The 27,997-nt window shown below is 46.9% G+C and overlaps 54 non-coding genes and 4 pseudogenes across 54 annotated transcripts; all 58 read left to right on the top strand.

Moving 5' to 3' along the window:
* Positions 1–227: 227 nt before the first annotated feature.
* On the top strand, positions 228–346 carry LOC148798505 (5S ribosomal RNA). The gene has a single exon (XR_016074318.1). It is a non-coding gene; the product is annotated as a 5S ribosomal RNA (ribosomal RNA).
* Positions 347–700: 354 nt separating this feature from the next.
* Positions 701–819, top strand: LOC148798504 (5S ribosomal RNA). Its single transcript, XR_016070445.1, has one exon. It is a non-coding gene; the product is annotated as a 5S ribosomal RNA (ribosomal RNA).
* Positions 820–1,175: 356 nt separating this feature from the next.
* Positions 1,176–1,294, top strand: LOC148798503 (5S ribosomal RNA). The gene has a single exon (XR_016075629.1). It is a non-coding gene; the product is annotated as a 5S ribosomal RNA (ribosomal RNA).
* Positions 1,295–1,648: 354 nt separating this feature from the next.
* LOC148798502 (5S ribosomal RNA) lies at positions 1,649–1,767 on the top strand. The gene has a single exon (XR_016072698.1). It is a non-coding gene; the product is annotated as a 5S ribosomal RNA (ribosomal RNA).
* A 354-nt stretch (positions 1,768–2,121) lies between these two features.
* On the top strand, positions 2,122–2,240 carry LOC148798501 (5S ribosomal RNA). Its single transcript, XR_016070113.1, has one exon. It is a non-coding gene; the product is annotated as a 5S ribosomal RNA (ribosomal RNA).
* Positions 2,241–2,595: 355 nt separating this feature from the next.
* On the top strand, positions 2,596–2,714 carry LOC148798500 (5S ribosomal RNA). Its single transcript, XR_016070411.1, has one exon. It is a non-coding gene; the product is annotated as a 5S ribosomal RNA (ribosomal RNA).
* A 355-nt stretch (positions 2,715–3,069) lies between these two features.
* On the top strand, positions 3,070–3,188 carry LOC148798499 (5S ribosomal RNA). Its single transcript, XR_016069816.1, has one exon. It is a non-coding gene; the product is annotated as a 5S ribosomal RNA (ribosomal RNA).
* A 355-nt stretch (positions 3,189–3,543) lies between these two features.
* Positions 3,544–3,662, top strand: LOC148798498 (5S ribosomal RNA). The gene has a single exon (XR_016072498.1). It is a non-coding gene; the product is annotated as a 5S ribosomal RNA (ribosomal RNA).
* Positions 3,663–4,016: 354 nt separating this feature from the next.
* Positions 4,017–4,135, top strand: LOC148798497 (5S ribosomal RNA; annotated as a pseudogene).
* Positions 4,136–4,490: 355 nt separating this feature from the next.
* LOC148798496 (5S ribosomal RNA) lies at positions 4,491–4,609 on the top strand. Its single transcript, XR_016074317.1, has one exon. It is a non-coding gene; the product is annotated as a 5S ribosomal RNA (ribosomal RNA).
* A 354-nt stretch (positions 4,610–4,963) lies between these two features.
* On the top strand, positions 4,964–5,082 carry LOC148798495 (5S ribosomal RNA). The gene has a single exon (XR_016069842.1). It is a non-coding gene; the product is annotated as a 5S ribosomal RNA (ribosomal RNA).
* A 356-nt stretch (positions 5,083–5,438) lies between these two features.
* LOC148798494 (5S ribosomal RNA) lies at positions 5,439–5,557 on the top strand. The gene has a single exon (XR_016075618.1). It is a non-coding gene; the product is annotated as a 5S ribosomal RNA (ribosomal RNA).
* Positions 5,558–5,911: 354 nt separating this feature from the next.
* Positions 5,912–6,030, top strand: LOC148798493 (5S ribosomal RNA). Its single transcript, XR_016072697.1, has one exon. It is a non-coding gene; the product is annotated as a 5S ribosomal RNA (ribosomal RNA).
* A 354-nt stretch (positions 6,031–6,384) lies between these two features.
* LOC148798492 (5S ribosomal RNA) lies at positions 6,385–6,503 on the top strand. Its single transcript, XR_016070112.1, has one exon. It is a non-coding gene; the product is annotated as a 5S ribosomal RNA (ribosomal RNA).
* Positions 6,504–6,858: 355 nt separating this feature from the next.
* LOC148798491 (5S ribosomal RNA) lies at positions 6,859–6,977 on the top strand. Its single transcript, XR_016070410.1, has one exon. It is a non-coding gene; the product is annotated as a 5S ribosomal RNA (ribosomal RNA).
* A 355-nt stretch (positions 6,978–7,332) lies between these two features.
* LOC148798490 (5S ribosomal RNA) lies at positions 7,333–7,451 on the top strand. The gene has a single exon (XR_016069815.1). It is a non-coding gene; the product is annotated as a 5S ribosomal RNA (ribosomal RNA).
* Positions 7,452–7,806: 355 nt separating this feature from the next.
* On the top strand, positions 7,807–7,925 carry LOC148798489 (5S ribosomal RNA). The gene has a single exon (XR_016072497.1). It is a non-coding gene; the product is annotated as a 5S ribosomal RNA (ribosomal RNA).
* Positions 7,926–8,279: 354 nt separating this feature from the next.
* LOC148798488 (5S ribosomal RNA) lies at positions 8,280–8,398 on the top strand (annotated as a pseudogene).
* Positions 8,399–8,753: 355 nt separating this feature from the next.
* On the top strand, positions 8,754–8,872 carry LOC148798487 (5S ribosomal RNA). Its single transcript, XR_016074316.1, has one exon. It is a non-coding gene; the product is annotated as a 5S ribosomal RNA (ribosomal RNA).
* A 355-nt stretch (positions 8,873–9,227) lies between these two features.
* On the top strand, positions 9,228–9,346 carry LOC148798486 (5S ribosomal RNA). The gene has a single exon (XR_016069145.1). It is a non-coding gene; the product is annotated as a 5S ribosomal RNA (ribosomal RNA).
* Positions 9,347–9,700: 354 nt separating this feature from the next.
* LOC148798485 (5S ribosomal RNA) lies at positions 9,701–9,819 on the top strand. Its single transcript, XR_016074315.1, has one exon. It is a non-coding gene; the product is annotated as a 5S ribosomal RNA (ribosomal RNA).
* A 356-nt stretch (positions 9,820–10,175) lies between these two features.
* On the top strand, positions 10,176–10,294 carry LOC148798484 (5S ribosomal RNA). The gene has a single exon (XR_016070473.1). It is a non-coding gene; the product is annotated as a 5S ribosomal RNA (ribosomal RNA).
* A 354-nt stretch (positions 10,295–10,648) lies between these two features.
* Positions 10,649–10,767, top strand: LOC148798483 (5S ribosomal RNA). The gene has a single exon (XR_016075607.1). It is a non-coding gene; the product is annotated as a 5S ribosomal RNA (ribosomal RNA).
* A 354-nt stretch (positions 10,768–11,121) lies between these two features.
* LOC148798482 (5S ribosomal RNA) lies at positions 11,122–11,240 on the top strand. Its single transcript, XR_016071756.1, has one exon. It is a non-coding gene; the product is annotated as a 5S ribosomal RNA (ribosomal RNA).
* Positions 11,241–11,594: 354 nt separating this feature from the next.
* LOC148798481 (5S ribosomal RNA) lies at positions 11,595–11,713 on the top strand (annotated as a pseudogene).
* A 355-nt stretch (positions 11,714–12,068) lies between these two features.
* Positions 12,069–12,187, top strand: LOC148798480 (5S ribosomal RNA). Its single transcript, XR_016069267.1, has one exon. It is a non-coding gene; the product is annotated as a 5S ribosomal RNA (ribosomal RNA).
* A 355-nt stretch (positions 12,188–12,542) lies between these two features.
* On the top strand, positions 12,543–12,661 carry LOC148798479 (5S ribosomal RNA). The gene has a single exon (XR_016069032.1). It is a non-coding gene; the product is annotated as a 5S ribosomal RNA (ribosomal RNA).
* A 354-nt stretch (positions 12,662–13,015) lies between these two features.
* LOC148798478 (5S ribosomal RNA) lies at positions 13,016–13,134 on the top strand. Its single transcript, XR_016074314.1, has one exon. It is a non-coding gene; the product is annotated as a 5S ribosomal RNA (ribosomal RNA).
* A 356-nt stretch (positions 13,135–13,490) lies between these two features.
* On the top strand, positions 13,491–13,609 carry LOC148798477 (5S ribosomal RNA). Its single transcript, XR_016071177.1, has one exon. It is a non-coding gene; the product is annotated as a 5S ribosomal RNA (ribosomal RNA).
* A 354-nt stretch (positions 13,610–13,963) lies between these two features.
* Positions 13,964–14,082, top strand: LOC148798476 (5S ribosomal RNA). Its single transcript, XR_016075596.1, has one exon. It is a non-coding gene; the product is annotated as a 5S ribosomal RNA (ribosomal RNA).
* Positions 14,083–14,436: 354 nt separating this feature from the next.
* LOC148798475 (5S ribosomal RNA) lies at positions 14,437–14,555 on the top strand. Its single transcript, XR_016075585.1, has one exon. It is a non-coding gene; the product is annotated as a 5S ribosomal RNA (ribosomal RNA).
* A 354-nt stretch (positions 14,556–14,909) lies between these two features.
* On the top strand, positions 14,910–15,028 carry LOC148798474 (5S ribosomal RNA). The gene has a single exon (XR_016074313.1). It is a non-coding gene; the product is annotated as a 5S ribosomal RNA (ribosomal RNA).
* A 356-nt stretch (positions 15,029–15,384) lies between these two features.
* Positions 15,385–15,503, top strand: LOC148798473 (5S ribosomal RNA). Its single transcript, XR_016069266.1, has one exon. It is a non-coding gene; the product is annotated as a 5S ribosomal RNA (ribosomal RNA).
* Positions 15,504–15,858: 355 nt separating this feature from the next.
* On the top strand, positions 15,859–15,977 carry LOC148798472 (5S ribosomal RNA). The gene has a single exon (XR_016068921.1). It is a non-coding gene; the product is annotated as a 5S ribosomal RNA (ribosomal RNA).
* A 354-nt stretch (positions 15,978–16,331) lies between these two features.
* On the top strand, positions 16,332–16,450 carry LOC148798471 (5S ribosomal RNA). Its single transcript, XR_016074312.1, has one exon. It is a non-coding gene; the product is annotated as a 5S ribosomal RNA (ribosomal RNA).
* Positions 16,451–16,732: 282 nt separating this feature from the next.
* On the top strand, positions 16,733–16,851 carry LOC148798470 (5S ribosomal RNA). Its single transcript, XR_016071328.1, has one exon. It is a non-coding gene; the product is annotated as a 5S ribosomal RNA (ribosomal RNA).
* A 355-nt stretch (positions 16,852–17,206) lies between these two features.
* LOC148798469 (5S ribosomal RNA) lies at positions 17,207–17,325 on the top strand. The gene has a single exon (XR_016071176.1). It is a non-coding gene; the product is annotated as a 5S ribosomal RNA (ribosomal RNA).
* Positions 17,326–17,679: 354 nt separating this feature from the next.
* LOC148798468 (5S ribosomal RNA) lies at positions 17,680–17,798 on the top strand. Its single transcript, XR_016075574.1, has one exon. It is a non-coding gene; the product is annotated as a 5S ribosomal RNA (ribosomal RNA).
* A 354-nt stretch (positions 17,799–18,152) lies between these two features.
* Positions 18,153–18,271, top strand: LOC148798467 (5S ribosomal RNA). The gene has a single exon (XR_016074311.1). It is a non-coding gene; the product is annotated as a 5S ribosomal RNA (ribosomal RNA).
* A 356-nt stretch (positions 18,272–18,627) lies between these two features.
* On the top strand, positions 18,628–18,746 carry LOC148798466 (5S ribosomal RNA). Its single transcript, XR_016069264.1, has one exon. It is a non-coding gene; the product is annotated as a 5S ribosomal RNA (ribosomal RNA).
* Positions 18,747–19,101: 355 nt separating this feature from the next.
* On the top strand, positions 19,102–19,220 carry LOC148798465 (5S ribosomal RNA). The gene has a single exon (XR_016068804.1). It is a non-coding gene; the product is annotated as a 5S ribosomal RNA (ribosomal RNA).
* Positions 19,221–19,574: 354 nt separating this feature from the next.
* LOC148798464 (5S ribosomal RNA) lies at positions 19,575–19,693 on the top strand. The gene has a single exon (XR_016074919.1). It is a non-coding gene; the product is annotated as a 5S ribosomal RNA (ribosomal RNA).
* Positions 19,694–20,049: 356 nt separating this feature from the next.
* Positions 20,050–20,168, top strand: LOC148798463 (5S ribosomal RNA). Its single transcript, XR_016071175.1, has one exon. It is a non-coding gene; the product is annotated as a 5S ribosomal RNA (ribosomal RNA).
* Positions 20,169–20,522: 354 nt separating this feature from the next.
* Positions 20,523–20,641, top strand: LOC148798462 (5S ribosomal RNA). The gene has a single exon (XR_016071327.1). It is a non-coding gene; the product is annotated as a 5S ribosomal RNA (ribosomal RNA).
* Positions 20,642–20,996: 355 nt separating this feature from the next.
* On the top strand, positions 20,997–21,115 carry LOC148798461 (5S ribosomal RNA). Its single transcript, XR_016071174.1, has one exon. It is a non-coding gene; the product is annotated as a 5S ribosomal RNA (ribosomal RNA).
* Positions 21,116–21,469: 354 nt separating this feature from the next.
* LOC148798460 (5S ribosomal RNA) lies at positions 21,470–21,588 on the top strand. Its single transcript, XR_016075563.1, has one exon. It is a non-coding gene; the product is annotated as a 5S ribosomal RNA (ribosomal RNA).
* Positions 21,589–21,942: 354 nt separating this feature from the next.
* LOC148798459 (5S ribosomal RNA) lies at positions 21,943–22,061 on the top strand. Its single transcript, XR_016075552.1, has one exon. It is a non-coding gene; the product is annotated as a 5S ribosomal RNA (ribosomal RNA).
* A 354-nt stretch (positions 22,062–22,415) lies between these two features.
* On the top strand, positions 22,416–22,534 carry LOC148798458 (5S ribosomal RNA). The gene has a single exon (XR_016069639.1). It is a non-coding gene; the product is annotated as a 5S ribosomal RNA (ribosomal RNA).
* Positions 22,535–22,890: 356 nt separating this feature from the next.
* Positions 22,891–23,009, top strand: LOC148798457 (5S ribosomal RNA). The gene has a single exon (XR_016071340.1). It is a non-coding gene; the product is annotated as a 5S ribosomal RNA (ribosomal RNA).
* A 354-nt stretch (positions 23,010–23,363) lies between these two features.
* On the top strand, positions 23,364–23,482 carry LOC148798456 (5S ribosomal RNA). Its single transcript, XR_016072550.1, has one exon. It is a non-coding gene; the product is annotated as a 5S ribosomal RNA (ribosomal RNA).
* A 354-nt stretch (positions 23,483–23,836) lies between these two features.
* Positions 23,837–23,955, top strand: LOC148798455 (5S ribosomal RNA). Its single transcript, XR_016069884.1, has one exon. It is a non-coding gene; the product is annotated as a 5S ribosomal RNA (ribosomal RNA).
* A 355-nt stretch (positions 23,956–24,310) lies between these two features.
* Positions 24,311–24,429, top strand: LOC148798454 (5S ribosomal RNA). The gene has a single exon (XR_016074309.1). It is a non-coding gene; the product is annotated as a 5S ribosomal RNA (ribosomal RNA).
* Positions 24,430–25,198: 769 nt separating this feature from the next.
* LOC148798453 (5S ribosomal RNA) lies at positions 25,199–25,317 on the top strand (annotated as a pseudogene).
* Positions 25,318–25,672: 355 nt separating this feature from the next.
* Positions 25,673–25,791, top strand: LOC148798452 (5S ribosomal RNA). Its single transcript, XR_016074462.1, has one exon. It is a non-coding gene; the product is annotated as a 5S ribosomal RNA (ribosomal RNA).
* A 354-nt stretch (positions 25,792–26,145) lies between these two features.
* LOC148798451 (5S ribosomal RNA) lies at positions 26,146–26,264 on the top strand. The gene has a single exon (XR_016075540.1). It is a non-coding gene; the product is annotated as a 5S ribosomal RNA (ribosomal RNA).
* A 354-nt stretch (positions 26,265–26,618) lies between these two features.
* LOC148798450 (5S ribosomal RNA) lies at positions 26,619–26,737 on the top strand. Its single transcript, XR_016075529.1, has one exon. It is a non-coding gene; the product is annotated as a 5S ribosomal RNA (ribosomal RNA).
* A 354-nt stretch (positions 26,738–27,091) lies between these two features.
* Positions 27,092–27,210, top strand: LOC148798449 (5S ribosomal RNA). Its single transcript, XR_016075721.1, has one exon. It is a non-coding gene; the product is annotated as a 5S ribosomal RNA (ribosomal RNA).
* A 356-nt stretch (positions 27,211–27,566) lies between these two features.
* LOC148798448 (5S ribosomal RNA) lies at positions 27,567–27,685 on the top strand. The gene has a single exon (XR_016071339.1). It is a non-coding gene; the product is annotated as a 5S ribosomal RNA (ribosomal RNA).
* Positions 27,686–27,997: the final 312 nt, after the last annotated feature.

Here is a 27,997-nt window from a genome sequence, read left to right as displayed (position 1 = left end):
CGTGCAAAAACCGGGCTTTTGGCATTCGTCGTGCATTGTGGGCCCCGCGATAGTATTGCATCTATCCGGGGGTGCGGCAGATCTGAAAAGCAAACACTCTGCTCACGTAGGAGCTTGTGCACGGTTACCAAGGGAGGAAGGCTGCATACACAGTTTTTTCAAGTCTAAAACAATTAATGGAGGGGAGCAAGATAGTGCATAAAGATCTAAGCGAGCATGAATTAAACGGGTGCGATCATACCAGCACTAATGCACCGGATCCCATCAGAACTCCGAAGTTAAGTGTGCATGGGCGGGAGTAGTCCTAGGATGGGTGACCTCCTGGGAAGTCCTCGTGTTGCACCCCAATTTTATTAATATTTTATTTCGATATCGTATTTGCAAATTCCATTTGTCGTTTCGGTGAGACAAACGCAAACAACGCACCGGATACTCGGACCATTTGCGGCACGATTGTCATTACTGAATGGGAACAGTGAAAAAACCGGGCTTTTGGCATTCGTCGTGCATTGTGGGCCCCGCGATAGTATTGCATCTATCCGGGGGTGCGGCAGATCTAAAAAGCAAACACTCTGCTCACGTAAGAGCTTGTGCACGGTTACAAGGGAGGAAGGCTGCATACACAGTTTTTTCAAGTCTAAAACAATTAATGGAGGGGAGCAAGATAGTGCATAAAGATCTAAGCGAGCATGAATTAAACGGGTGCGATCATACCCGCACTAATGCACCGGATCCCATCAGAACTCCGAAGTTAAGTGTGCATGGGCGGGAGTAGTCCTAGGATGGGTGACCTCCTGGGAAGTCCTCTTGTTGCACCCCAATTTTATTAATATTTTATTTCGATATCGTATTTGCAAATTCCATTTGTCGTTTCGGCGAGACAAACGCAAACAACGCGCCGGATACTCGGACCATTTGCGGCACGATTGTCATTACTGAATGGGAACCGTGAAAAAACCGGGCTTTTGGCATTCGTCGTGCATTGTGGGCCCCGCGATAGTATTGCATCTATCCGGGGGTGCGGCAGATCTAAAAAGCAAACACTCTGCTCACGTAAGAGCTTGTGCACGGTTACCAAGGGAGGAAGGCTGCATACACAGTTTTTTTCAAGTCTAAAACAATTAATGGAGGGGAGCAAGATAGTGCATAAAGATCTAAGCGAGCATGAATTAAACGGGTGCGATCATACCAGCACTAATGCACCGGATCCCATCAGAACTCCGAAGTTAAGCGTGCTTGGGCGAGAGTAGTACTAGGATGGGTGACCTCCTGGGAAGTCCTCGTGTTGCACCCCAATTTTATTAATATTTTATTTTGATTTGTATTTGCAAATTCCATTTGTTGTTTCTGGGAGACAACTGGAAACAATGCGTCGGATACTCGGACCATTTGCGGCACGATCGTCATTACTGAATGGCAACGATGCAAGAACCGGGCTTTCGGCATTCGTCATGCATTGTGGGCCCCGCGATAGTATTGCATCTATCCGGGGGTGCGGCAGATCTAAAAAGCAAACACTCTGCTCACGTAAGAGCTTGTGCACGGTTACCAAGGGAGGAAGGCTGCATACACAGTTTTTTCAAGTCTAAAACAATTAATGGAGGGGAGCAAGATAGTGCATAAAGATCTAAGCGAGCATCAATTAAACGGGTGCGATCATACCAGCACTAATGCACCGTATCCCATCAGAACTCCGAAGTTAAGCGTGCTTGGGCGAGGGTAGTACTAGGATGGGTGACCTCCTGGGAAGTCCTCGTGTTGCACCCCAATTTTATTAATATTTTATTTTGATTTGTATTTGCAAATTCCATTTGTTGTTTCTGGGAGACAACTGGAAACAATGCGTCGGATACTCGGACCATTTGCGGCACGATCATCATTACTGAATGGCAACGATGCAAGAACCGGGCTTTCGGCATTCGTCATGCATTGTGGGCCCCGCGATAGTATTGCATCTATCCGGGGGTGCGGCAGATCTGAAATGCAAACACTCTGCTCACGTAGGAGCTTGTGCACGGTTACCAAGGGAGGAAGGTTGCATACACAGTTTTTTCAAATCTAAAACAATTAATGGAGGGGAGCAAGATAGTGCATAAAGATCTAAGCGAGCATGAATTAAACGGGTGCGATCATACCAGCACTAATGCACCGGATCCCATCAGAACTCTGAAGTTAAGTGTGCATGGGTGGGAGTAGTCCTAGGATGGGTGACCTCCTGGGAAGTCCTCGTGTTGCACCCCAATTTTATTAATATTTTATTTCGATATCGTATTTGCAAATTCCATTTGTCGTTTCGGCGAGACAAACTCAAACAACGCGCCGGATACTCGGACCATTTGCGGCACGATCGTCATTACTGAATGGGAACCGTGCAAAAACCGGGCTTTTGGCATTCGTCGTGCATTGTGGGCCCCGCGATAGTATTGCATCTATCCGGGGGTGCGGCAGATCTGAAAAGCAAACACTCTGCTCACGTAGGAGCTTGTGCACGGTTACCAAGGGAGGAAGGCTGCATACACAGTTTTTTCAAGTCTAAAACAATTAATGGAGGGGAGCAAGATAGTGCATAAAGATCTAAGCGAGCATGAATTAAACGGGTGCGATCATACCGGCACTAATGCACCGGATCCCATCAGAACTCCGAAGTTAAGTGTGCATGGGCGGGAGTAGTCCTAGGATCGGTGACCTCCTGGGAAGTCCTCGTGTTGCACCCCAATTTTATTAATATTTTATTTCGATATCGTATTTGCAAATTCCATTTGTCGTTTCGGCGAGACAAACGCAAACAACGCGCCGGATACTCGGACCATTTGCGGCACAATCGTCATTACTGAATGAGAACCGTGCAAAAACCGGGCTTTTGGCATTCGTCGTGCATTGTGGGCCCCGCGATAGTATTGCATCTATCCGGGGGTGCGGCAGATCTAAAAACCAAACACTCTGCTCACGTAAGAGCTTGTGCACGGTTACCAAGGGAGGAAGGCTGCATACACAGTTTTTTCAAGTCTAAAACAATTAATGGAGGGGAGCAAGATAGTGCATAAAGATCTAAGCGAGCATGAATTAAACGGGTGCGATCATAGCAGCACAAATGCACTGGATCCCATTAGAACTCCGAAGTTAAGCGTGCTTGGGCGAGAGTAGTACTAGGATGGGTGACCTCCTGTGAAGTCCTCGTGTTGCACCCCAATTTTATTAATATTTTATTTCGATATCGTATTTGCAAATTCCATTTGTCGTTTCGGCGAGACAAACGCAAACAACGCGCCGGATACTCGGACCATTTGCGGCACAATCGTCATTACTGAATGAGAACCGTGCAAAAACCGGGCTTTTGGCATTCGTCGTGCATTGTGGGCCCCGCGATAGTATTGCATCTATCCGGGGGTGCGACAGATCTGAAAAGCAAACACTCTGCTCACGTAGGAGCTTGTGCACGGTTACCAAGGGAGGAAGGCTGCATACACAGTTTTTTCAAGTCTAAAACAATTAATGGAGGGGAGCAAGATAGTGCACAAAGATCTAAGCGAGCATGAATTAAACGGGTGCGATCATACCAGCACTAATGCACCGGATCTCATCAGAACTCCGAAGTTAAGCGTGCTTGGGCGAGAGTAGTACTAGGAAGGGTGACCTCCTGGGAAGTCCTCGTGTTGCACCCCAATTTTATTAATATTTTATTTTGATTTGTATTTGCAAATTCCATTTGTTGTTTCTGGGAGACAACTGGAAACAATGCGTCGGATACTCGGACCATTTGCGGCACGATCGTCATTACTGAATGGCAACGATGCAAGAACCGGGCTTTCGGCATTCGTCGTGCATTGTGGGCCCCGCGATAGTATTGCATCTATCCGGAGGTGCGGCAGATCTGAAAAGCAAACACTCCGCTCACGTAGGAGCTTGTGCACGGTTACCAAGGGAGGAAGGCTGCATACACATTTTTTTCAAATCTAAAACAATTAATGGAAGGGAGCAAGATAGTTCATAAAGATCTAAGCGAGCATGAATTAAACTTGTGCGATCATACCATCACAAATGCACCGGATCCCATCAGAACTCCGAAGTTAAGTGTGCTTGGGCGAGAGTAGTATTAGGATGGGTGACCTCCTGGGAAGTCCTTGTGTTTCACCCCAATTTTATTAATATTTTATTTCGATATCGTATTTGCAAATTCCATTTGTCGTGTCGGCGAGACAAACTCAAACAACGCGCCGGATACTCGGACCATTTGCGGCACGATCGTCATTACTGAATGGGAACCGTGCAAAAACCGGGCTTTTGGCATTCGTCGTGCATTGTGGGCCCCGCGATAGTATTGCATCTATCCGGGGGTGCGGCAGATCTGAAAAGCAAACACTCTGCTCACGTAGGAGCTTGTGCACGGTTACCAAGGGAGGAAGGCTGCATACACAGTTTTTTCAAGTCTAAAACAATTAATGGAGGGGAGCAAGATAGTGCATAAAGATCTAAGCGAGCATGAATTAAACGGGTGCGATCATACCAGCACTAATGCACCGGATCCCATCAGAACTCCGAAGTTAAGTGTGCATGGGCGGGAGTAGTCCTAGGATGGGTGACCTCCTGGGAAGTCCTCGTGTTGCACCCCAATTTTATTAATATTTTATTTCGATATCGTATTTGCAAATTCCATTTGTCGTTTCGGTGAGACAAACGCAAACAACGCACCGGATACTCGGACCATTTGCGGCACGATTGTCATTACTGAATGGGAACAGTGAAAAAACCGGGCTTTTGGCATTCGTCGTGCATTGTGGGCCCCGCGATAGTATTGCATCTATCCGGGGGTGCGGCAGATCTAAAAAGCAAACACTCTGCTCACGTAAGAGCTTGTGCACGGTTACAAGGGAGGAAGGCTGCATACACAGTTTTTTCAAGTCTAAAACAATTAATGGAGGGGAGCAAGATAGTGCATAAAGATCTAAGCGAGCATGAATTAAACGGGTGCGATCATACCAGCACTAATGCACCGGATCCCATCAGAACTCCGAAGTTAAGTGTGCATGGGCGGGAGTAGTCCTAGGATGGGTGACCTCCTGGGAAGTCCTCTTGTTGCACCCCAATTTTATTAATATTTTATTTCGATATCGTATTTGCAAATTCCATTTGTCGTTTCGGCGAGACAAACGCAAACAACGCGCCGGATACTCGGACCATTTGCGGCACGATTGTCATTACTGAATGGGAACCGTGAAAAAACCGGGCTTTTGGCATTCGTCGTGCATTGTGGGCCCCGCGATAGTATTGCATCTATCCGGGGGTGCGGCAGATCTAAAAAGCAAACACTCTGCTCACGTAAGAGCTTGTGCACGGTTACCAAGGGAGGAAGGCTGCATACACAGTTTTTTTCAAGTCTAAAACAATTAATGGAGGGGAGCAAGATAGTGCATAAAGATCTAAGCGAGCATGAATTAAACGGGTGCGATCATACCAGCACTAATGCACCGGATCCCATCAGAACTCCGAAGTTAAGCGTGCTTGGGCGAGAGTAGTACTAGGATGGGTGACCTCCTGGGAAGTCCTCGTGTTGCACCCCAATTTTATTAATATTTTATTTTGATTTGTATTTGCAAATTCCATTTGTTGTTTCTGGGAGACAACTGGAAACAATGCGTCGGATACTCGGACCATTTGCGGCACGATCGTCATTACTGAATGGCAACGATGCAAGAACCGGGCTTTCGGCATTCGTCATGCATTGTGGGCCCCGCGATAGTATTGCATCTATCCGGGGGTGCGGCAGATCTAAAAAGCAAACACTCTGCTCACGTAAGAGCTTGTGCACGGTTACCAAGGGAGGAAGGCTGCATACACAGTTTTTTCAAATCTAAAACAATTAATGGAGGGGAGCAAGATAGTGCATAAAGATCTAAGCGAGCATCAATTAAACGGGTGCGATCATACCAGCACTAATGCACCGTATCCCATCAGAACTCCGAAGTTAAGCGTGCTTGGGCGAGGGTAGTACTAGGATGGGTGACCTCCTGGGAAGTCCTCGTGTTGCACCCCAATTTTATTAATATTTTATTTTGATTTGTATTTGCAAATTCCATTTGTTGTTTCTGGGAGACAACTGGAAACAATGCGTCGGATACTCGGACCATTTGCGGCACGATCATCATTACTGAATGGCAACGATGCAAGAACCGGGCTTTCGGCATTCGTCATGCATTGTGGGCCCCGCGATAGTATTGCATCTATCCGGGGGTGCGGCAGATCTGAAATGCAAACACTCTGCTCACGTAGGAGCTTGTGCACGGTTACCAAGGGAGGAAGGTTGCATACACAGTTTTTTCAAATCTAAAACAATTAATGGAGGGGAGCAAGATAGTGCATAAAGATCTAAGCGAGCATGAATTAAACGGGTGCGATCATACCAGCACTAATGCACCGGATCCCATCAGAACTCTGAAGTTAAGTGTGCATGGGTGGGAGTAGTCCTAGGATGGGTGACCTCCTGGGAAGTCCTCGTGTTGCACCCCAATTTTATTAATATTTTATTTCGATATCGTATTTGCAAATTCCATTTGTCGTTTCGGCGAGACAAACTCAAACAACGCGCCGGATACTCGGACCATTTGCGGCACGATCGTCATTACTGAATGGGAACCGTGCAAAAACCGGGCTTTTGGCATTCGTCGTGCATTGTGGGCCCCGCGATAGTATTGCATCTATCCGGGGGTGCGGCAGATCTGAAAAGCAAACACTCTGCTCACGTAGGAGCTTGTGCACGGTTACCAAGGGAGGAAGGCTGCATACACAGTTTTTTCAAGTCTAAAACAATTAATGGAGGGGAGCAAGATAGTGCATAAAGATCTAAGCGAGCATGAATTAAACGGGTGCGATCATACCGGCACTAATGCACCGGATCCCATCAGAACTCCGAAGTTAAGTGTGCATGGGCGGGAGTAGTCCTAGGATCGGTGACCTCCTGGGAAGTCCTCGTGTTGCACCCCAATTTTATTAATATTTTATTTCGATATCGTATTTGCAAATTCCATTTGTCGTTTCGGCGAGACAAACGCAAACAACGCGCCGGATACTCGGACCATTTGCGGCACAATCGTCATTACTGAATGAGAACCGTGCAAAAACCGGGCTTTTGGCATTCGTCGTGCATTGTGGGCCCCGCGATAGTATTGCATCTATCCGGGGGTGCGGCAGATCTAAAAACCAAACACTCTGCTCACGTAAGAGCTTGTGCACGGTTACCAAGGGAGGAAGGCTGCATACACAGTTTTTTCAAGTCTAAAACAATTAATGGAGGGGAGCAAGATAGTGCATAAAGATCTAAGCGAGCATGAATTAAACGGGTGCGATCATAGCAGCACAAATGCACTGGATCCCATTAGAACTCCGAAGTTAAGCGTGCTTGGGCGAGAGTAGTACTAGGATGGGTGACCTCCTGTGAAGTCCTCGTGTTGCACCCCAATTTTATTAATATTTTATTTCGATATCGTATTTGCAAATTCCATTTGTCGTTTCGGCGAGACAAACGCAAACAACGCGCCGGATACTCGGACCATTTGCGGCACAATCGTCATTACTGAATGAGAACCGTGCAAAAACCGGGCTTTTGGCATTCGTCGTGCATTGTGGGCCCCGCGATAGTATTGCATCTATCCGGGGGTGCGACAGATCTGAAAAGCAAACACTCTGCTCACGTAGGAGCTTGTGCACGGTTACCAAGGGAGGAAGGCTGCATACACAGTTTTTTCAAGTCTAAAACAATTAATGGAGGGGAGCAAGATAGTGCACAAAGATCTAAGCGAGCATGAATTAAACGGGTGCGATCATACCAGCACTAATGCACCGGATCTCATCAGAACTCCGAAGTTAAGCGTGCTTGGGCGAGAGTAGTACTAGGAAGGGTGACCTCCTGGGAAGTCCTCGTGTTGCACCCCAATTTTATTAATATTTTATTTTGATTTGTATTTGCAAATTCCATTTGTTGTTTCTGGGAGACAACTGGAAACAATGCGTCGGATACTCGGACCATTTGCGGCACGATCGTCATTACTGAATGGCAACGATGCAAGAACCGGGCTTTCGGCATTCGTCGTGCATTGTGGGCCCCGCGATAGTATTGCATCTATCCGGAGGTGCGGTAGATCTGAAAAGCAAACACTCCGCTCACGTAGGAGCTTGTGCACGGTTACCAAGGGAGGAAGGCTGCATACACATTTTTTTCAAATCTAAAACAATTAATGGAAGGGAGCAAGATAGTTCATAAAGATCTAAGCGAGCATGAATTAAACTTGTGCGATCATACCAGCACAAATGCACCGGATCCCATCAGAACTCCGAAGTTAAGTGTGCTTGGGCGAGAGTAGTATTAGGATGGGTGACCTCCTGGGAAGTCCTTGTGTTTCACCCCAATTTTATTAATATTTTATTTCGATATCGTATTTGCAAATTCCATTTGTCGTGTCGGCGAGACAAACTCAAACAACGCGCCGGATACTCGGACCATTTGCGGCACGATCGTCATTACTGAATGGGAACCGTGCAAAAACCGGGCTTTTGGCATTCGTCGTGCATTGTGGGCCCCGCGATAGTATTGCATCTATCCGGGGGTGCGGCAGATCTGAAAAGCAAACACTCTGCTCACGTAGGAGCTTGTGCACGGTTACCAAGGGAGGAAGGCTGCATACACAGTTTTTTCAAGTCTAAAACAATTAATGGAGGGGAGCAAGATAGTGCATAAAGATCTAAGCGAGCATGAATTAAACGGGTGCGATCATACCAGCACTAATGCACCGGATCCCATCAGAACTCCGAAGTTAAGTGTGCATGGGCGGGAGTAGTCCTAGGATGGGTGACCTCCTGGGAAGTCCTCGTGTTGCACCCCAATTTTATTAATATTTTATTTCGATATCGTATTTGCAAATTCCATTTGTCGTTTCGGCGAGACAAACGCAAACAACGCGCCGGATACTCGGACCATTTGCGGCACGATTGTCATTACTGAATGGGAACCGTGAAAAAACCGGGGTTTTGGCATTCGTCGTGCATTGTGGGCCCCGCGATAGTATTGCATCTATCCGGGGGTGCGGCAGATCTAAAAACCAAACACTCTGCTCACGTAAGAGCTTGTGCACGGTTACCAAGGGAGGAAGGCTGCATACACAGTTTTTTCAAGTCTAAAACAATTAATGGAGGGGAGCAAGATAGTGCATAAAGATCTAAGCGAGCATGAATTAAACGGGTGCGATCATACCAGCACTAATGCACCGGATCCCATCCGAACTCCGAAGTTAAGCGTGCTTGGGCGAGAGTAGTACTAGGATGGGTGACCTCCTGGGAAGTCCTCGTGTTGCACCCCAATTTTATTAATATTTTATTTTGATTTGTATTTGCAAATTCCATTTGTTGTTTCTGGGAGACAACTGGAAACAATGCGTCGGATACTCGGACCATTTGCGGCACGATCGTCATTACTGAATGGCAACGATGCAAGAACCGGGCTTTCGGCATTCGTCATGCATTGTGGGCCCCGCGATAGTATGGCATCTATCCGGGGGTGCGGCAGATCTGAAATGCAAACACTCTGCTCACGTAGGAGCTTGTGCACGGTTACCAAGGGAGGAAGGCTGCATACACAGTTTTTTCAAATCAAAAACAATTAATGGAGGGGAGCAAGATAGTGCATAAAGATCTAAGCGAGCATGAATTAAACGGGTGCGATCATACCAGCACTAATGCACCGGATCCCATCAGAACTCCGAAGTTAAGTGTGCATGGGCGGGAGTAGTCCTAGGATGGGTGACCTCCTGGGAAGTCCTCGTGTTGCACCCCAATTTTATTAATATTTTATTTCGATATCGTATTTGCAAATTCCATTTGTCGTTTCGGCGAGACAAACGCAAACAACGCGCCGGATACTCGGACCACTTGCGGCACGATTGTCATTACTGAATGGGAACCGTGAAAAAGCCGGGCTTTTGGCATTCGTCGTGCATTGTGGGCCCCGCGATAGTATTGCATCTATCCGGGGGTGCGGCAGATCTAAAAAGCAAACACTCTGCTCACGTAAGAGCTTGTGCACGGTTACCAAGGGAGGAAGGCTGCATACACAGTTTTTTTCAAGTCTAAAACAATTAATGGAGGGGAGCAAGATAGTGCATAAAAATCTAAGCGAGCATGAATTAAACGGGTGCGATCATACCAGCACTAATGCACCGGATCCCATCAGAACTCCGAAGTTAAGCGTGCTTGGGCGAGAGTAGTACTCGGATGGGTGACCTCCTGGGAAGTCCTCGTGTTGCACCCCAATTTTATTAATAGTTTATTTTGATTTGTATTTGCAAATTCCATTTGTTGTTTCTGGGAGACAACTGGAAACAATGCGTCGGATACTCGGACCATTTGCGGCACGATCGTCATTACTGAAAGGCAACGATGCAAGAACCGGGCTTTCGGCATTCGTCATGCATTGTGGGCCCCGCGATAGTATTGCATCTATCCGGGGGTGCGGCAGTTCTAAAAAGCAAACACTCTGCTCACGTAAGATCTTGTGCACGGTTACCAAGGGAGGAAGGCTGCATACACAGTTTTTTCAAGTCTAAAACAATTAATGGAGGGGAGCAAGATAGTGCATAAAGATCTAAGCGAGCATGAATTAAACGGGTGCGATCATACCAGCACTAATGCACCGGATCCCATCAGAACTCCGAAGTTAAGCGTGCTTGGGCGAGAGTAGTACTAGGATGGGTGACCTCCTGGGAAGTCCTCGTGTTGCACCCCAATTTTATTAATATTTTATTTTGATTTGTATTTGCAAATTCCATTTGTTGTTTCTAGGAGACTACTGGAAACAATGCGTCGGATACTCGGACCATTTGCGGCACGATCGTCATTACTGAATGGCAACGATGCAAGAACCGGGCTTTCGGCATTCGTCATGCATTGTGGGCCCCGCGATAGTATTGCATCTATCCGGGGGTGCGGCAGATCTAAAATGCAAACACTCTGCTCACGTAGGAGCTTGTGCACGGTTACCAAGGGAGGAAGGCTGCATACACAGTTTTTTCAAATCTAAAACAATTAATGGAGGGGAGCAAGATAGTGCATAAAGATCTAAGCGAGCATGAATTAAACGGTTGCGATCATACCAGCACTAATGCACCGGATCCCATCAGAACTCCGAAGTTAAGCGTGCTTGGGCGAGAGTAGTACTAGGATGGGTGACCTCCTGGGAAGTCCTCGTGTTGCACCCCAATTTTATTAATATTTTATTTTGATTTGTATTTGCAAATTCCATTTGTTGTTTCTGGGAGACAACTGGAAACAATGCGTCGGATACTCGGACCATTTGCGGCACGATCGTCATTACTGAATGGCAACGATGCAAGAACCGGGCTTTCGGCATTCGTCATGCATTGTGGGCCCCGCGATAGTATTGCATCTATCCGGGGGTGCGGCAGATCTGAAATGCAAACACTCTGCTCACGTAGGAGCTTGTGCACGGTTACCAAGGGAGGAAGGCTGCATACACATTTTTTTCAAATCTAAAACAATTAATGGAAAGGAGCAAGATAGTTCATAAAGATCTAAGCGAGCATGAATTAAACTTGTGCGATCATACCAGCACAAATGCACCGGATCCCATCAGAACTCCGAAGTTAAGTGTGCTTGGGCGAGAGTAGTATTAGGATGGGTGACCTCCTGGGAAGTCCTTGTGTTTCACCCCAATTTTATTAATATTTTATTTCGATATCGTATTTGCAAATTTCATTTGTCGTGTCGGCGAGACAAACTCAAACAACGCGCCGGATACTCGGACCATTTGCGGCACGATCGTCATTACTGAATGGGAACCGTGCAAAAACCGGGCTTTACGCATTCGTCGTGCATTGTGGGCCCCGCGATAGTATTGCATCTATCCGGGGGTGCGGCAGATCTGAAAAGCAAACACTCTGCTCACGTAGGAGCTTGTGCACGGTTACCAAGGGAGGAAGGCTGCATACACAGTTTTTTCAAGTCTAAAACAATTAATGGAGGGGAGCAAGATAGTGCATAAAGATCTAAGCGAGCATGAATTAAACGGCTGCGATCATACCAGCACTAATGCACCGGATCCCATCAGAACTCCGAAGTTAAGTGTGCATGGGCGGGAGTAGTCCTAGGATGGGTGACCTCCTGGGAAGTCCTCGTGTTGCACCCCAATTTTATTAATATTTTATTTCGATATCGCATTTGCAAATTCCATTTGTCGTTTCGGCGAGACAAACGCAAACAACGCGCCGGATACTCGGACCATTTGCGGCACGATTGTCATTACTGAATGGGAACCGTGAAAAAACCGGGGTTTTGGCATTCGTCGTGCATTGTGGGCCCCGCGATAGTATTGCATCTATCCGGGGGTGCGGCAGATCTAAAAAGCAAACACTCTGCTCACGTAAGAGCTTGTGCACGGTTACCAAGGGAGGAAGGCTGCATACACAGTTTTTTCAAGTCTAAAACAATTAATGGAGGGGAGCAAGATAGTGCATAAAGATCTAAGCGAGCATGAATTAAACGGGTGCGATCATACCAGCACTAATGCACCGGATCCCATCCGAACTCCGAAGTTAAGCGTGCTTGGGCGAGAGTAGTACTAGGATGGGTGACCTCCTGGGAAGTCCTCGTGTTGCACCCCAATTTTATTAATATTTTATTTTGATTTGTATTTGCAAATTCCATTTGTTGTTTCTGGGAGACAACTGGAAACAATGCGTCGGATACTCGGACCATTTGCGGCACGATCGTCATTACTGAATGGCAACGATGCAAGAACCGGGCTTTCGGCATTCGTCATGCATTGTGGGCCCCGCGATAGTATGGCATCTATCCGGGGGTGCGGCAGATCTGAAATGCAAACACTCTGCTCACGTAGGAGCTTGTGCACGGTTACCAAGGGAGGAAGGCTGCATACACAGTTTTTTCAAATCTAAAACAATTAATGGAGGGGAGCAAGATAGTGCATAAAGATCTAAGCGAGCATGAATTAAACGGGTGCGATCATACCAGCACTAATGCACCGGATCCCATCAGAACTCCGAAGTTAAGTGTGCATGGGCGGGAGTAGTCCTAGGATGGGTGACCTCCTGGGAAGTCCTCGTGTTGCACCCCAATTTTATTAATATTTTATTTCGATATCGTATTTGCAAATTCCATTTGTCGTTTCGGCGAGACAAACGCAAACAACGCGCCGGATACTCGGACCACTTGCGGCACGATTGTCATTACTGAATGGGAACCGTGAAAAAACCGGGCTTTTGGCATTCGTCGTGCATTGTGGGCCCCGCGATAGTATTGCATCTATCCGGGGGTGCGGCAGATCTAAAAAGCAAACACTCTGCTCACGTAAGAGCTTGTGCACGGTTACCAAGGGAGGAAGGCTGCATACACAGTTTTTTTCAAGTCTAAAACAATTAATGGAGGGGAGCAAGATAGTGCATAAAGATCTAAGCGAGCATGAATTAAACGGGTGCGATCATACCAGTACTAATGCACCGGATCCCATCAGAACTCCGAAGTTAAGCGTGCTTGGGCGAGAGTAGTACTAGGATGGGTGACCTCCTGGGAAGTCCTCGTGTTGCACCCCAATTTTATTAATATTTTATTTTGATTTGTATTTGCAAATTCCATTTGTTGTTTCTGGGAGACAACTGGAAACAATGCGTCGGATACTCGGACCATTTGCGGCACGATCGTCATTACTGAATGGCAACGATGCAAGAACCGGGCTTTCGGCATTCGTCATGCATTGTGGGCCCCGCGATAGTATTGCATCTATCCGGGGGTGCGGCAGATCTAAAAAGCAAACACTCTGCTCACGTAAGAGCTTGTGCACGGTTACCAAGGGAGGAAGGCTGCATACACAGTTTTTTCAAGTCTAAAACAATTAATGGAGGGGAGCAAGATAGTGCATAAAGATCTAAGCGAGCATGAATTAAACGGGTGCGATCATACCAGCACTAATGCACCGGATCCCATCAGAACTCCGAAGTTAAGCGTGCTTGGGCGAGAGTAGTACTAGGATGGGTGACCTCCTGGGAAGTCCTCGTGTTGCACCCCAATTTTATTAATATTTTATTTTGATTTGTATTTGCAAATTCCATTTGTTGTTTCTGGGAGACAACTGGAAACAATGCGTCGGATACTCGGACCATTTGCGGCACGATCGTCATTACTGAATGGCAACGATGCAAGAACCGGGCTTTCGGCATTCGTCATGCATTGTGGGCCCCGCGATAGTATTGCATCTATCCGGGGGTGCGGCAGATCTAAAAACCAAACACTCTGCTCACGTAAGAGCTTGTGCACGGTTACCAAGGGAGGAAGGCTGCATACACAGTTTTTTCAAGTCTAAAACAATTAATGGAGGGGAGCAAGATAGTGCATAAAGATCTAAGCGAGCATGAATTAAACGGGTGCGATCATACCAGCACTAATGCACCGGATCCCATCAGAACTCCGAAGTTAAGCGTGCTTGGGCGAGAGTAGTACTAGGATGGGTGACCTCCTGGGAAGTCCTCGTGTTGCACCCCAATTTTATTAATATTTTATTTTGATTTGTATTTGCAAATTCCATTTGTTGTTTCTGGGAGACAACTGGAAACAATGCGTCGGATACTCGGACCATTTGCGGCACGATCGTCATTACTGAATGGCAACGATGCAAGAACCGGGCTTTCGGCATTCGTCATGCATTGTGGGCCCCGGGATAGTATGGCATCTATCCGGGGGTGCGGCAGATCTGAAATGCAAACACTCTGCTCACGTAGGAGCTTGTGCACGGTTACCAAGGGAGGAAGGCTGCATACACAGTTTTTTCAAATCAAAAACAATTAATGGAGGGGAGCAAGATAGTGCATAAAGATCTAAGCGAGCATGAATTAAACGGGTGCGATCATACCAGCACTAATGCACCGGATCCCATCAGAACTCCGAAGTTAAGTGTGCATGGGCGGGAGTAGTCCTAGGATGGGTGACCTCCTGGGAAGTCCTCGTGTTGCACCCCAATTTTATTAATATTTTATTTCGATATCGTATTTGCAAATTCCATTTGTCGTTTCGGCGAGACAAACGCAAACAACGCGCCGGATACTCGGACCACTTGCGGCACGATTGTCATTACTGAATGGGAACCGTGAAAAAACCGGGCTTTTGGCATTCGTCGTGCATTGTGGGCCCCGCGATAGTATTGCATCTATCCGGGGGTGCGGCAGATCTAAAAAGCAAACACTCTGCTCACGTAAGAGCTTGTGCACGGTTACCAAGGGAGGAAGGCTGCATACACAGTTTTTTTCAAGTCTAAAACAATTAATGGAGGGGAGCAAGATAGTGCATAAAAATCTAAGCGAGCATGAATTAAACGGCTGCGATCATACCAGCACTAATGCACCGGATCCCATCAGAACTCCGAAGTTAAGTGTGCATGGGCGGGAGTAGTCCTAGGATGGGTGACCTCCTGGGAAGTCCTCGTGTTGCACCCCAATTTTATTAATATTTTATTTCGATATCGTATTTGCAAATTCCATTTGTCGTTTCGGCGAGACAAACGCAAACAACGCGCCGGATACTCGGACCATTTGCGGCACGATTGTCATTACTGAATGGGAACCGTGAAAAAACCGGGGTTTTGGCATTCGTCGTGCATTGTGGGCCCCGCGATAGTATTGCATCTATCCGGGGGTGCGGCAGATCTAAAAAGCAAACACTCTGCTCACGTAAGAGCTTGTGCACGGTTACCAAGGGAGGAAGGCTGCATACACAGTTTTTTCAAGTCTAAAACAATTAATGGAGGGGAGCAAGATAGTGCATAAAGATCTAAGCGAGCATGAATTAAACGGGTGCGATCATACCAGCACTAATGCACCGGATCCCATCCGAACTCCGAAGTTAAGCGTGCTTGGGCGAGAGTAGTACTAGGATGGGTGACCTCCTGGGAAGTCCTCGTGTTGCACCCCAATTTTATTAATATTTTATTTTGATTTGTATTTGCAAATTCCATTTGTTGTTTCTGGGAGACAACTGGAAACAATGCGTCGGATACTCGGACCATTTGCGGCACGATCGTCATTACTGAATGGCAACGATGCAAGAACCGGGCTTTCGGCATTCGTCATGCATTGTGGGCCCCGCGATAGTATGGCATCTATCCGGGGGTGCGGCAGATCTGAAATGCAAACACTCTGCTCACGTAGGAGCTTGTGCACGGTTACCAAGGGAGGAAGGCTGCATACACAGTTTTTTCAAATCTAAAACAATTAATGGAGGGGAGCAAGATAGTGCATAAAGATCTAAGCGAGCATGAATTAAACGGGTGCGATCATACCAGCACTAATGCACCGGATCCCATCAGAACTCCGAAGTTAAGTGTGCATGGGCGGGAGTAGTCCTAGGATGGGTGACCTCCTGGGAAGTCCTCGTGTTGCACCCCAATTTTATTAATATTTTATTTCGATATCGTATTTGCAAATTCCATTTGTCGTTTCGGCGAGACAAACGGGCTTTCGGCATTCGTCATGCATTGTGGGCCCCGCGATAGTATTGCATCTATCCGGGGGTGCGGCAGATCTAAAAAGCAAACACTCTGCTCACGTAAGAGCTTGTGCACGGTTACCAAGGGAGGAAGGCTGCATACACAGTTTTTTCAAGTCTAAAACAATTAATGGAGGGGAGCAAGATAGTGCATAAAGATCTAAGCGAGCATGAATTAAACGGGTGCGATCATACCAGCACTAATGCACCGGATCCCATCAGAACTCCGAAGTTAAGCGTGCTTGGGCGAGAGTAGTAGTAGGATGGGTGACCTCCTGGGAAGTCCTCGTGTTGCACCCCAATTTTATTAATATTTTATTTTGATTTGTATTTGCAAATTCCATTTGTTGTTTCTGGGAGACAACTGGAAACAATGCGTCGGATACTCGGACCATTTGCGGCACGATCGTCATTACTGAATGGCAACGATGCAAGAACCGGGCTTTCGGCATTCGTCATGCATTGTGGGCCCCGCGATAGTATTGCATCTATCCGGGGGTGCGGCAGATCTAAAAAGCAAACACTCTGCTCACGTAAGAGCTTGTGCACGGTTACCAAGGGAGGAAGGCTGCATACACAGTTTTTTTCAAGTCTAAAACAATTAATGGAGGGGAGCAAGATAGTGCATAAAGATCTAAGCGAGCATGAATTAAACGGGTGCGATCATACCAGTACTAATGCACCGGATCCCATCAGAACTCCGAAGTTAAGCGTGCTTGGGCGAGAGTAGTACTAGGATGGGTGACCTCCTGGGAAGTCCTCGTGTTGCACCCCAATTTTATTAATATTTTATTTTGATTTGTATTTGCAAATTCCATTTGTTGTTTCTGGGAGACAACTGGAAACAATGCGTCGGATACTCGGACCATTTGCGGCACGATCGTCATTACTGAATGGCAACGATGCAAGAACCGGGCTTTCGGCATTCGTCATGCATTGTGGGCCCCGCGATAGTATTGCATCTATCCGGGGGTGCGGCAGATCTAAAAAGCAAACACTCTGCTCACGTAAGAGCTTGTGCACGGTTACCAAGGGAGGAAGGCTGCATACACAGTTTTTTCAAGTCTAAAACAATTAATGGAGGGGAGCAAGATAGTGCATAAAGATCTAAGCGAGCATGAATTAAACGGGTGCGATCATACCAGCACTAATGCACCGGATCCCATCAGAACTCCGAAGTTAAGCGTGCTTGGGCGAGAGTAGTACTAGGATGGGTGACCTCCTGGGAAGTCCTCGTGTTGCACCCCAATTTTATTAATATTTTATTTTGATTTGTATTTGCAAATTCCATTTGTTGTTTCTGGGAGACAACTGGAAACAATGCGTCGGATACTCGGACCATTTGCGGCACGATCGTCATTACTGAATGGCAACGATGCAAGAACCGGGCTTTCGGCATTCGTCATGCATTGTGGGCCCCGGGATAGTATGGCATCTATCCGGGGGTGCGGCAGATCTGAAATGCAAACACTCTGCTCACGTAGGAGCTTGTGCACGGTTACCAAGGGAGGAAGGCTGCATACACAGTTTTTTCAAATCAAAAACAATTAATGGAGGGGAGCAAGATAGTGCATAAAGATCTAAGCGAGCATGAATTAAACGGGTGCGATCATACCAGCACTAATGCACCGGATCCCATCAGAACTCCGAAGTTAAGTGTGCATGGGCGGGAGTAGTCCTAGGATGGGTGACCTCCTGGGAAGTCCTCGTGTTGCACCCCAATTTTATTAATATTTTATTTCGATATCGTATTTGCAAATTCCATTTGTCGTTTCGGCGAGACAAACGCAAACAACGCGCCGGATACTCGGACCACTTGCGGCACGATTGTCATTACTGAATGGGAACCGTGAAAAAACCGGGCTTTTGGCATTCGTCGTGCATTGTGGGCCCCGCGATAGTATTGCATCTATCCGGGGGTGCGGCAGATCTAAAAAGCAAACACTCTGCTCACGTAAGAGCTTGTGCACGGTTACCAAGGGAGGAAGGCTGCATACACAGTTTTTTTCAAGTCTAAAACAATTAATGGAGGGGAGCAAGATAGTGCATAAAAATCTAAGCGAGCATGAATTAAACGGCTGCGATCATACCAGCACTAATGCACCGGATCCCATCAGAACTCCGAAGTTAAGTGTGCATGGGCGGGAGTAGTCCTAGGATGGGTGACCTCCTGGGAAGTCCTCGTGTTGCACCCCAATTTTATTAATATTTTATTTCGATATCGTATTTGCAAATTCCATTTGTCGTTTCGGCGAGACAAACGCAAACAACGCGCCGGATACTCGGACCATTTGCGGCACGATTGTCATTACTGAATGGGAACCGTGAAAAAACCGGGGTTTTGGCATTCGTCGTGCATTGTGGGCCCCGCGATAGTATTGCATCTATCCGGGGGTGCGGCAGATCTAAAAAGCAAACACTCTGCTCACGTAAGAGCTTGTGCACGGTTACCAAGGGAGGAAGGCTGCATACACAGTTTTTTCAAGTCTAAAACAATTAATGGAGGGGAGCAAGATAGTGCATAAAGATCTAAGCGAGCATGAATTAAACGGGTGCGATCATACCAGCACTAATGCACCGGATCCCATCCGAACTCCGAAGTTAAGCGTGCTTGGGCGAGAGTAGTACTAGGATGGGTGACCTCCTGGGAAGTCCTCGTGTTGCACCCCAATTTTATTAATATTTTATTTTGATTTGTATTTGCAAATTCCATTTGTTGTTTCTGGGAGACAACTGGAAACAATGCGTCGGATACTCGGACCATTTGCGGCACGATCGTCATTACTGAATGGCAACGATGCAAGAACCGGGCTTTCGGCATTCGTCATGCATTGTGGGCCCCGCGATAGTATGGCATCTATCCGGGGGTGCGGCAGATCTGAAATGCAAACACTCTGCTCACGTAGGAGCTTGTGCACGGTTACCAAGGGAGGAAGGCTGCATACACAGTTTTTTCAAATCTAAAACAATTAATGGAGGGGAGCAAGATAGTGCATAAAGATCTAAGCGAGCATGAATTAAACGGGTGCGATCATACCTGCACTAATGCACCGGATCCCATCAGAACTCCGAAGTTAAGTGTGCATGGGCGGGAGTAGTCCTAGGATGGGTGACCTCCTGGGAAGTCCTCGTGTTGCACCCCAATTTTATTAATATTTTATTTCGATATCGTATTTGCAAATTCCATTTGTCGTTTCGGCGAGACAAACGCAAACAACGCGCCGGATACTCGGACCACTTGCGGCACGATTGTCATTACTGAATGGGAACCGTGAAAAAACCGGGCTTTTGGCATTCGTCGTGCATTGTGGGCCCCGCGATAGTATTGCATCTATCCGGGGGTGCGGCAGATCTAAAAAGCAAACACTCTGCTCACGTAAGAGCTTGTGCACGGTTACCAAGGGAGGAAGGCTGCATACACAGTTTTTTTCAAGTCTAAAACAATTAATGGAGGGGAGCAAGATAGTGCATAAAGATCTAAGCGAGCATGAATTAAACGGGTGCGATCATACCAGTACTAATGCACCGGATCCCATCAGAACTCCGAAGTTAAGCGTGCTTGGGCGAGAGTAGTACTAGGATGGGTGACCTCCTGGGAAGTCCTCGTGTTGCACCCCAATTTTATTAATATTTTATTTTGATTTGTATTTGCAAATTCCATTTGTTGTTTCTGGGAGACAACTGGAAACAATGCGTCGGATACTCGGACCATTTGCGGCACGATCGTCATTACTGAATGGCAACGATGCAAGAACCGGGCTTTCGGCATTCGTCATGCATTGTGGGCCCCGCGATAGTATTGCATCTATCCGGGGGTGCGGCAGATCTAAAAAGCAAACACTCTGCTCACGTAAGAGCTTGTGCACGGTTACCAAGGGAGGAAGGCTGCATACACAGTTTTTTCAAGTCTAAAACAATTAATGGAGGGGAGCAAGATAGTGCATAAAGATCTAAGCGAGCATGAATTAAACGGGTGCGATCATACCAGCACTAATGCACCGGATCCCATCAGAACTCCGAAGTTAAGCGTGCTTGGGCGAGAGTAGTAGTAGGATGGGTGACCTCCTGGGAAGTCCTCGTGTTGCACCCCAATTTTATTAATATTTTATTTTGATTTGTATTTGCAAATTCCATTTGTTGTTTCTGGGAGACAACTGGAAACAATGCGTCGGATACTCGGACCATTTGCGGCACGATCGTCATTACTGAATGGCAACGATGCAAGAACCGGGCTTTCGGCATTCGTCATGCATTGTGGGCCCCGCGATAGTATTGCATCTATCCGGGGGTGCGGCAGATCTAAAAAGCAAACACTCTGCTCACGTAAGAGCTTGTGCACGGTTACCAAGGGAGGAAGGCTGCATACACAGTTTTTTTCAAGTCTAAAACAATTAATGGAGGGGAGCAAGATAGTGCATAAAGATCTAAGCGAGCATGAATTAAACGGGTGCGATCATACCAGTACTAATGCACCGGATCCCATCAGAACTCCGAAGTTAAGCGTGCTTGGGCGAGAGTAGTACTAGGATGGGTGACCTCCTGGGAAGTCCTCGTGTTGCACCCCAATTTTATTAATATTTTATTTTGATTTGTATTTGCAAATTCCATTTGTTGTTTCTGGGAGACAACTGGAAACAATGCGTCGGATACTCGGACCATTTGCGGCACGATCGTCATTACTGAATGGCAACGATGCAAGAACCGGGCTTTCGGCATTCGTCATGCATTGTGGGCCCCGCGATAGTATTGCATCTATCCGGGGGTGCGGCAGATCTAAAAAGCAAACACTCTGCTCACGTAAGAGCTTGTGCACGGTTACCAAGGGAGGAAGGCTGCATACACAGTTTTTTCAAGTCTAAAACAATTAATGGAGGGGAGCAAGATAGTGCATAAAGATCTAAGCGAGCATGAATTAAACGGGTGCGATCATACCAGCACTAATGCACCGGATCCCATCAGAACTCCGAAGTTAAGCGTGCTTGGGCGAGAGTAGTACTAGGATGGGTGACCTCCTGGGAAGTCCTCGTGTTGCACCCCAATTTTATTAATATTTTATTTTGATTTGTATTTGCAAATTCCATTTGTTGTTTCTGGGAGACAACTGGAAACAATGCGTCGGATACTCGGACCATTTGCGGCACGATCGTCATTACTGAATGGCAACGATGCAAGAACCGGGCTTTCGGCATTCGTCATGCATTGTGGGCCCCGCGATAGTATTGCATCTATCCGGGGGTGCGGCAGATCTAAAAAGCAAACACTCTGCTCACGTAAGAGCTTGTGCACGGTTACCAAGGGAGGAAGGCTGCATACACAGTTTTTTCAAGTCTAAAACAATTAATGGAGGGGAGCAAGATAGTGCATAAAGATCTAAGCGAGCATGAATTAAACGGGTGCGATCATACCAGCACTAATGCACCGGATCCCATCAGAACTCCGAAGTTAAGCGTGCTTGGGCGAGAGTAGTACTAGGATGGGTGACCTCCTGGGAAGTCCTCGTGTTGCACCCCAATTTTATTAATATTTTATTTTGATTTGTATTTGCAAATTCCATTTGTTGTTTCTGGGAGACAACTGGAAACAATGCGTCGGATACTCGGACCATTTGCGGCACGATCGTCATTACTGAATGGCAACGATGCAAGAACCGGGCTTTCGGCATTCGTCATGCATTGTGGGCCCCGGGATAGTATGGCATCTATCCGGGGGTGCGGCAGATCTGAAATGCAAACACTCTGCTCACGTAGGAGCTTGTGCACGGTTACCAAGGGAGGAAGGCTGCATACACAGTTTTTTCAAATCAAAAACAATTAATGGAGGGGAGCAAGATAGTGCATAAAGATCTAAGCGAGCATGAATTAAACGGGTGCGATCATAGCAGCACTAATGCACCGGATCCCATCAGAACTCCGAAGTTAAGTGTGCATGGGCGGGAGTAGTCCTAGGATGGGTGACCTCCTGGGAAGTCCTCGTGTTGCACCCCAATTTTATTAATATTTTATTTCGATATCGTATTTGCAAATTCCATTTGTCGTTTCGGCGAGACAAACGCAAACAACGCGCCGGATACTCGGACCACTTGCGGCACGATTGTCATTACTGAATGGGAACCGTGAAAAAACCGGGCTTTTGGCATTCGTCGTGCATTGTGGGCCCCGCGATAGTATTGCATCTATCCGGGGGTGCGGCAGATCTAAAAAGCAAACACTCTGCTCACGTAAGAGCTTGTGCACGGTTACCAAGGGAGGAAGGCTGCATACACAGTTTTTTTCAAGTCTAAAACAATTAATGGAGGGGAGCAAGATAGTGCATAAAAATCTAAGCGAGCATGAATTAAACGGGTGCGATCATACCAGCACTAATGCACCGGATCCCATCAGAACTCCGAAGTTAAGCGTGCTTGGGCGAGAGTAGTACTAGTATGGGTGACCTCCTGGGAAGTCCTCGTGTTGCACCCCAATTTTATTAATATTTTATTTTGATTTGTATTTGCAAATTCCATTTGTTGTTTCTGGGAGACAACTGGAAACAATGCGTCGGATACTCGGACCATTTGCGGCACGATCGTCATTACTGAAAGGCAACGATGCAAGAACCGGGCTTTCGGCATTCGTCATGCATTGTGGGCCCCGCGATAGTATTGCATCTATCCGGGGGTGCGGCAGTTCTAAAAAGCAAACACTCTGCTCACATAAGAGCTTGTGCACGGTTACCAAGGGAGGAAGGCTGCATACACAGTTTTTTCAAGTCTAAAACAATTAATGGAGGGGAGCAAGATAGTGCATAAAGATCTAAGCGAGCATGAATTAAACGGGTGCGATCATACCAGCACTAATGCACCGGATCCCATCAGAACTCCGAAGTTAAGCGTGCTTGGGCGAGAGTAGTACTAGGATGGGTGACCTCCTGGGAAGTCCTCGTGTTACACCCCAATTTTATTAATATTTTATTTTGATTTGTATTTGCAAATTCCATTTGTTGTTTCTGGGAGACAACTGGAAACAATGCGTCGGATACTCGGACCATTTGCGGCACGATCGTCATTACTGAATGGCAACGATGCAAGAACCGGGCTTTCGGCATTCGTCATGCATTGTGGGCCCCGCGATAGTATTGCATCTATCCGGGGGTGCGGCAGATCTGAAATGCAAACACTCTGCTCACGTAGGAGCTTGTGCACGGTTACCAAGGGAGGAAGGCTGCATACACAGTTTTTTCAAATCTATAACAATTAATGGAGGGGAGCAAGATAGTGCATAAAGATCTAAGCGAGCATGAATTAAACGGGTGCGATCATACCAGCACTAATGCACCGGATCCCATCAGAACTCCGAAGTTAAGTGTGCTTGGGCGAGAGTAGTATTAGGATGGGTGACCTCCTGGGAAGTCCTTGTGTTTCACCCCAATTTTATTAATATTTTATTTCGATATCGTATTTGCAAATTCCATTTGTCGTGTCGGCGAGACAAACTCAAACAACGCGCCGGATACTCGGACCATTTGCGGCACGATCGTCATTACTGAATGGGAACCGTGCAAAAACCGGGCTTTTGGCATTCATCGTGCATTGTGGGCCCCGCGATAGTATTGCATCTATCCGGGGGTGCGGCAGATCTGAAAAACAAACACTCTGCTCACGTAGGAGCTTGTGCACGGTTACCAAGGGAGGAAGGCTGCATACACAGTTTTTTCAAGTCTAAAACAATTAATGGAGGGGAGCAAGATAGTGCATAAAGATCTAAGCGAGCATGAATTAAACGGGTGCGATCATACCAGCACTAATGCACCGGATCCCATCAGAACTCCGAAGTTAAGTGTGCATGGGCGGGAGTAGTCCTAGGATGGGTGACCTCCTGGGAAGTCCTCGTGTTGCACCCCAATTTTATTAATATTTTATTTCGATATCGTATTTGCAAATTCCATTTGTCATTTCGGCGAGACAAACGCAAACAACGCGCCGGATACTCGGACCATTTGCGGCACGATTGTCATTACTGAATGGGAACCGTGAAAAAACCGGGCTTTTGGCATTCGTCGTGCATTGTGGGCCCCGCGATAGTATTGCATCTATCCGGAGGTGCGGCAGATCTGAAAAGCAAACACTCCGCTCACGTAGGAGCTTGTGCACGGTTACCAAGGGAAGAAGGCTGCATACACATTTTTTTCAAATCTAAAACAATTAATGGAAGGGAGCAAGATAGGTCATAAAGATCTAAGCGAGCATGAATTAAACGGGTGCGATCATACCAGCACTAATGCACCGGATCCAATCAGAACTCCGAAGTTGCACCCCAATTTTATTAATATTTTATTTTGATTTGTATTTGCAAATTCCATTTGTTGTTTCTGGGAGACAACTGGAAACAATGCGTCGGATACTCGGACCATTTGCGGCACGATCGTCATTACTGAATGGCAACGATGCAAGAACCGGGCTTTCGGCATTCGCCATGCATTGTGGGGCCCGCGATATTATTGCATCTATCCGGGGGTGCGGCAGATCTGAAATGCAAACACTCTGCTCACGTAGGAGCTTGTTCACGGTTACCAAGGGAGGAAGGCTGCATACACAGTTTTTTCAAATCTAAAACAATTAATGGAGGGGAGCAAGATAGTGCATAAAGATCTAAGCGAGCATGAATTAAACGGGTGCGATCATACCAACACTAATGCACCGGAATCCATCAGAACTCCGAAGTTAAGTGTGCTTGGGCGAGCGTAGTACTAGGATGGGTGACCTCCTGTGAAGTCCTCGTGTTGCACCCCAATTTTATTAATATTTTATTTCGATATCGTATTTGCAAATTCCATTTGTCGTTTCGGCGAGACAAACGCAAACAACGCGCCGGATACTCGGACCATTTGCGGCACAATCGTCATTACTGTATGAGAACCGTGCAAAAACCGGGCTTTTGGCATTCGTCGTGTATTGTGGGCCCCGCGATAGTATTGCATCTATCCGGGGGTGCGACAGATCTGAAAAGCAAACACTCTGCTCACGTAGGAGCTTGTGCACGGTTACCAAGGGAGGAAGGCTGCATACACAGTTTTTTCAAGTCTAAAACAATTAATGGAGGGGAGCAAGATAGTGCACAAAGATCTAAGCGAGCATGAATTAAACGGGTGCGATCATACCAGCACTAATGCACCGGATCTCATCAGAACTCTGAAGTTAAGCGTGCTTGGGCGAGAGTAGTACTAGGAAGGGTGACCTCCTGGGAAGTCCTCGTGTTGCACCCCAATTTTATTAATATTTTATTTTGATTTGTATTTGCAAATTCCATTTGTTGTTTCTGGGAGACAACTGGAAACAATGCGTCGGATACTCGGACCATTTGCGGCACGATCGTCATTACTGAATGGCAACGATGCAAGAACCGGGCTTTCGGCATTCGTCATGCATTGTGGGCCCCGCGATAGTATTGCATCTATCCGGGGGTGCGGCAGATCTAAAAAGCAAACACTCTGCTCACGTAAGAGCTTGTGCACGGTTACCAAGGGAGGAAGGCTGCATACACAGTTTTTTCAAGTCTAAAACAATTAATGGAGGGGAGCAAGATAGTGCATAAAGATCTAAGCGAGCATGAATTAAACGGGTGCGATCATACCAGCACTAATGCACCGGATCCCATCAGAACTCCGAAGTTAAGCGTGCTTGGGCGAGAGTAGTACTAGGATGGGTGACCTCCTGGGAAGTCCTCGTGTTGCACCCCAATTTTATTAATATTTTATTTTGATTTGTATTTGCAAATTCCATTTGTTGTTTCTGGGAGACAACTGGAAACAATGCGTCGGATACTCGGACCATTTGCGGCACGATCGTCATTACTCAATGGCAACGATGCAAGAACCGGGCTTTCGGCATTCGTCATGCATTGTGGGCCCCGCGATAGTATTGCATCTATCCGGGGGTGCGGCAGATCTAAAAAGCAAACACTCTGCTCACGTAAGAGCTTGTGCACGGTTACCAAGGGAGGAAGGCTGCGTACACAGTTTTTTCAAGTCTAAAACAATTAATGGAGGGGAGCAAGATAGTGCATAAAGATCAAAGCGAGCATGAATTAAACGGGTGCGATCATACCAGCACTAATGCACCGGATCCCATCAGAACTCCGAAGTTAAGCGTGCTTGGGCGAGAGTAGTACTAGGATGGGTGACCTCCTGGGAAGTCCTCGTGTTGCACCCCAATTTTATTAATATTTTATTTTGATTTGTATTTGCAAATTCCATTTGTTGTTTCTGGGAGACAACTGGAAACAATGCGTCGGATACTCGGACCATTTGCGGCACGATCGTCATTACTGAATGGCAACGATGCAAGAACCGGGCTTTCGGCATTCGTCATGCATTGTGGGCCCCGCGATAGTATGGCATCTATCCGGGGGTGCGGCAGATCTGAAATGCAAACACTCTGCTCACGTAGGAGCTTGTGCACGGTTACCAAGGGAGGAAGGCTGCATACACAGTTTTTTCAAATCAAAAACAATTAATGGAGGGGAGCAAGATAGTGCATAAAGATCTAAGCGAGCATGAATTAAACGGGTGCGATCATACCAGCACTAATGCACCGGATCCCATCAGAGCTCCGAAGTTAAGTGTGCATGGGCGGGAGTAGTCCTAGGATGGGTGACCTCCTGGGAAGTCCTCGTGTTGCACCCCAATTTTATTAATATTTTATTTCGATATCGTATTTGCAAATTCCATTTGTCGTTTCGGCGAGACAAACGCAAACAACGCGCCGGATACTCGGACCACTTGCGGCACGATTGTCATTACTGAATGGGAACCGTGAAAAAACCGGGCTTTTGGCATTCGTCGTGCATTGTGGGCCCCGCGATAGTATTGCATCTATCCGGGGGTGCGGCAGATCTAAAAAGCAAACACTCTGCTCACGTAAGAGCTTGTGCACGGTTACCAAGGGAGGAAGGCTGCATACACAGTTTTTTTCAAGTCTAAAACAATTAATGGAGGGGAGCAAGATAGTGCATAAAAATCTAAGCGAGCATGAATTAAACGGGTGCGATCATACCAGCACTAATGCACCGGATCCCATCAGAACTCCGAAGTTAAGCGTGCTTGGGCGAGAGTAGTACTAGTATGGGTGACCTCCTGGGAAGTCCTCGTGTTGCACCCCAATTTTATTAATATTTTATTTTGATTTGTATTTGCAAATTCCATTTGTTGTTTCTGGGAGACAACTGGAAACAATGCGTCGGATACTCGGACCATTTGCGGCACGATCGTCATTACTGAAAGGCAACGATGCAAGAACCGGGCTTTCGGCATTCGTCATGCATTGTGGGCCCCGCGATAGTATTGCATCTATCCGGGGGTGCGGCAGTTCTAAAAAGCAAACACTCTGCTCACATAAGAGCTTGTGCACGGTTACCAAGGGAGGAAGGCTGCATACACAGTTTTTTCAAGTCTAAAACAATTAATGGAGGGG

Source organism: Nelumbo nucifera, chromosome 4 (assembly GCF_055504915.1).
Source record: "Nelumbo nucifera cultivar China Antique chromosome 4, China Antique-T2T, whole genome shotgun sequence".
Lineage (NCBI taxonomy): Eukaryota > Viridiplantae > Streptophyta > Magnoliopsida > Proteales > Nelumbonaceae > Nelumbo > Nelumbo nucifera.
Note: the sequence above shows the minus strand (reverse complement) of the source record. Positions and strands in the feature narration are given on the sequence as shown.